The sequence below is a fragment of the Mauremys mutica genome, chromosome 17 (assembly GCF_020497125.1).
Source record: "Mauremys mutica isolate MM-2020 ecotype Southern chromosome 17, ASM2049712v1, whole genome shotgun sequence".
In the NCBI taxonomy this organism is placed as follows: Eukaryota; Metazoa; Chordata; order Testudines; family Geoemydidae; genus Mauremys; species Mauremys mutica.
The window spans coordinates 26,634,396-26,639,409 of record NC_059088.1 but is presented as its reverse complement, the minus strand read 5'-3'; positions in this window follow the sequence as shown (position 1 = coordinate 26,639,409).

Genomic DNA, 5,014 nt, shown 5'->3' with positions numbered 1-5,014 from the left:
CTTCTCTTTCCCTCTTTGTGCATCCTGTGCCAACCATGGGCAGCTTGGTCCTTACCTGCTTTCACAGGGGGAAGGGAGGGGAGAAGCAGCAATGCCCAGACACCCCAGTGATGGTCACAGCCAGCGCCGTGCTAGCTTCAGAGCAGGAGCTGCCCGACGCCGTTCCCGTTCACCGATGGGTGACGGGGGGGACGGGCTCTCCGGAGATTACCTCTTGTATTCGGTGACTTGCCTCATTATACACAAGCTGAGCATGGCAGGGCAGAGTCTCCCCATGCTGATTTCCCCCTTTCAGGTCCCAGCCCCATGGCCCCTGCTCCTGACCGTTCCCGCCCCCTCCCTCCTCTATGCTTCGCTAGCTCTGCCTACGCCATCTGCCCAACCAACCCTTTGCCAGTCAACCATTCCCCGGGGGATAGGGGGGTGTCTCTCGCTCTCCTGTTTGGTGTGGGGGTTTGTGCCTCTGAGGTGACCCCCTCTGTCTTTTGAGAACATGGAGCACCCCCTGAAATCCTGGCTGGGAGCCCTCCCCCACTCTGCTCCCCGCCCTCGGGTGCCCCAGGGACATGACCCAATGGCAGTTTTGAAATCCCCTCCGTTGGGTCACCAACATGGTCCCCCAGTGGCTACAAGGGAAGTTTACTCCTAGGCCCTTGGCCTCAGCTGGCAGCACCAGGTGGCCGTGCTGTGGGGCCCTTCTGGGTGCTCTGCCGCCACCCTGCTGTGCCGCGGGTCCCTGTGGGCGTCGGCGCGTTGAACCCGCCCTGCCCAACGTCTTGGTGAGAGAGGCAGCTGCCAGGCCACTCTCTGCTCCACCCTAGCTTGGCTGGGTTCAGCACCTGCCACCCCCCGGCTCTCCCCTCCCAGCACACCCAGCACATCCTCCTGGGGACGAGACCATAGCCCAGCACAGGGACCGATGGGCCGGAGAGCCCACGAGGGGTCGTCTGCTGCAGCCCGGCCGAGGACACAGCCGCTGGGAGGAGAACGCCGAGTGAAGCAGGCAGCTGCTCCGACAAAGACGCCAAGGACCTGAGGCCGCTACCCACAGGTGAGCAGGTCGGGTTCCAACCATCAAATAGCCACAGGAAGCCAGGGCAGGTGACAGCAGTGCGCACTGCAGGGGGACGCAGCCAGGTCGTGAGGGAGCTGCAGACTCGGGAGCGGTGGAGTCGCTGCAAACAGCTGGCACAGCTGGATTGCAGGGCCACGGACGGGACCAGAAGCGGGTAAAAGAGCCTCAGGCAACAGCAAGTTTAGGCTTGAAAGGAGGCAAAGGTTTCTCACCATCAGAGGAGTGAGGGTCTGGAACAGCCTCCCAAGGGGAGCGGTGGGGGCAAAAGATCTAACTGGCTTCAAGACCGAGAAGTTTGAGAAGTTCATGGAGGGGTGGGACGATGGGACTGCCCACAACGGCGTGTAGCACTGGACGGGGAGGGCTCTGAGTTACTGCAGAGAATTCTTTCCCAGGGGTCTGGCTGGTGGGTCTCGCCACATGCTCTGGGTCCAACTGATCACCAGATTTGGGGTCAGGAAGGAATTTCCCCCCAGGTCAGATTAGCAGAGACCCTGGGGGTTTTCACTTTCCTCTGCAGCCTGCGGCACGGGTCATGTGCAGGTTTAATCCAGTGTTAATGGCGGATTCTCTGTAACTTGAAGTTGTTAAACCATGATGTGAGCTGAGGGGTCCGTTACAGGAGCAGCTGGGTGACGTTCTGTAGCCTGTGATGTGCAGGAGGTCAGACTAGATGATCATGATGGTCCCTTCTGACTTTAAAGCAGGGGCACCAGGGCAGGGGGCCATGCCCCCCCCCCCCCATACACACTGTTAAAAGTCAGAGGGCGATGCCTGCCCACTTTTTACCAGCTGTAAGGGTGAGTGATGGCGAGAGGAGTGAGCTGGGGGCAGGGTGTTGGGGGAAGGGGTGGGATCTCAGGGGGAGGGAGTGGTGTGGGAGGGCAGGGCTACGGTTTGGGCGCCTGTGGCCCCTCCTACACACACACTTTTAGGGTGCTTCTGCCGCTCTTGCCTTAAACTCTATGACTGACGTAGGAGGATCAACAGAATGATGGCAGCAGGAGGGGGGAAGCAAGTGCCCCATCAACCGCAATAACACGGACAAGAGACTGGTTCAAAGGCCAGCGCACTTGAATGACTAGGGGGCCTAACAGATTACAATGGGCCGGCAGGACACGCCAATTCCCTGCACTGGGCTATCTACTATTAACCTCTGGCCCCAGCAAGTCAGCAAACGCTGGCACAAATCCAAACAGCAACAAAAAATGTTGCAAGGAAATATGTAGCAACCGGCGCCAAACTTGGCGGGAGGAGCACAGGTTGTGGGAGGGAAGAGTTTGGAGGAGGCGCTCGGAAGTTAGTCTGTGTGCACGGGGCTGGAATCTGAGCTGCAGCATCTCTGTAAATAGTTTGCTTAATAAAGAGCCAGTTTACTTTTACATGGAGTCCCCGTGTGATTCCCCAGCACGCGGTACATGAACCAGTAACGTCCCTTTGGAGATTTAAGTTCTAATTAGGGCTGGTCAAAACTTTTTCCATGAAAAAAAGCTTTTGCTGGAAAACTGGGATTTTGACTAAACCAAAATTTTTCAGGAAAAGTGGCTGCTTTGTGCAGAAGAGTTTGATTTGTCATCGAAAAACTGAATGCCCCAAAACTGAATTATTTGGATTTGGCAATGTTACCATGGTGCTTCGTGGGAATTGTAGTTCATTTGCCTCCCGTCTCAGTTCTCTACAAGTGAGTCTTCCTGATCTGCCTCCATCTCCCACAATGCACCATGGGAAGGGATTCCCATCATGAAGATGGGAGTCGTGATGCATAAAGGGATTTGTAGTCTGACCAGGGAGCCTGGAATTTAAGGCATCCAAACTACAACTCCCATCAGGCAAAGCGGCAGCATTTCCAAATTACAGTATTTCTGGGTTTGGCCAAAACTGTTTAGTTTCAAATTTCTACTTGAAAATTGAAGTTTTGCACAGGGGGAAAAAATGATTTTTTTTATCAGCTGCTCTTCCAAATGCTATTGCCTGTGTCCTGTGTGCAGTTAACCAGTCGTTATTGTGTGTTTGTGTTTGCATGAGACCTGCAAATTCATTGCAGCCTTCCTCAAACCCCTCGGTTTCCCCCCCTTCTAGATTTTCACTTTGTCAACTACAGCTGATGAGAAAGCTGCTTTGGAAGCACTAGGGGGCGCTTTCCCCATTTCAGTCCCATCTAGAGGCAAGAGGCCGGTGCTGTGGCCAAGTCATTGGCCCAGAACGTGGGAGATCTGAGTTTTGTCACCCTGGGACCTTGGGCAGGTGACTTGGTCTCAACTCCCACCTGAGCTAGGTGGGGGGTAGGTGAGACACTGGCAAAATATGTCATATTTCCCCCAGCTGCGGGTGGCCCATGGAGCACAGCTACCGGCTTACAGACTTAGACCATGTCTTCACTGCCCAAAAAAGGTGTGGTTTGTCGTTTCCTCCCACACACCCCATGGATTTAGCTACTGTGCTGTAAAACCCTAATGGAGACAACGCTACGGAGCGAGGTGAGATCACACGTGGGCAGCAGAGTTGATCTCACCTAGCTACAGTGCGGTAAAAGCGACAGAAACTGGTCTCCAGTCGAATTTTACTGTGAATTAGCTAACTCATGTTAGGAGAGGGGTGTGTGTGTGTGTGTGTGTGTGTGTGTGTGTGTGACCGACCTATTAATACATACCGTATTTATCGGCGTATAACACGCACTTTTTCCCCCTGAAAATAGGGGGCAAATGATGTGTGCGTGTTATACGCCGATATAACCTATAACCCCCCCCCCAGCGGCGCGGAACAGCGCCCTAGCCCCTGCCCCACTCCCGAGCAGCGCGGCCCTAGCCCCCCCCCAGCGGCCCGAGCCCCCGCCCTCTCCCCCCCCCCAGCGGCGGGGCCTGAGCCCCGAGCCCCGGCCTGCGCGAGCCCCCACCTCCCGAGCGGCGCGGCCCGAGCTGCCTTAGCCCCCGCGCCCCTCCAGAGCGGCCCGAGACCCCGTCCTCCCTCCCTCCCCCGAGCGGCCCTGGCCCTAGCCCCCGCCCCCCTCCCGAGCGGCCCGAGACCCCGTCCCCGTCCCCCCCCCCCAAGCGGCCCTAACCCGCGGAGCACCGCCCTAGCCCCCGCCCCCCTCCCGAGCGGCCCGGCCCGGCCCGAGCCCCCGAGCGGCCTTTGCCCCCGCCCCCCTCCCGAGCGGCCCGAGACCCCGTCCCCGTCCCCCCCCCCCCGAGCGGCCCTAACCCGCGGAGCACCGCCCTAGCCCCCGCCCCCCTCCCGAGCGGCGCGGCCCGAGCCCCCGAGCGGCCTTTGTCCCCGACCCCCTCCCGAGCGGCCCGAGACCCCGTCCCCGTCCCCCCCCCCCGAGCGGCCCTAACCCGCGGAGCACCGCCCTAGCCCCCGCCCCCCTCCCGAGCGGCGCGGCCCGGCCCGGCCCGAGCCCCCGAGCGGCCTTAGTCCCCGACCCCCTCCCGAGCGGCCCGAGATCCCGTCCCCCCTCCCCCCCGAGCTTCAAAGTCCTTTATTTGAAATTTACCGGTAAGTCTTTTTCCTGAAATTTCCCCCTTAAAATGAAGGTGCGTGTTATACGCCTGTGCGTGTTATACGCCGATAAATACGGTAGCTCTTATCTAGCACTTCTCATCAGTGGATCTCAAAGCACTCTCCCAAGGTCACCATCAGTATCCCCAGGCCTTTAGCTCAAGAAATAGAGGTCTGCCCTTCAAGATCTCAAGTTCAAACCTCACTAATGCCAGTGGTGTTGCATGGAGAAAGGAGACAACGGGCTCCCTGTCTGATGGGGATAATTATTCTCCGTGTGGGAGGCTCTCTAACGCTGGGCTGATAGGGGTCAGGGCTGTACAATATTTTTGGTAGCAGCAGAAATCTACTGCCACTCAACGTGGCTGCCAGCGTCTCTGCGGAAGGCAAAGGCAGGCAAAGCTACCTACCTTCGGGCCATTTTGTTTTACCAGCGTGAGGAGT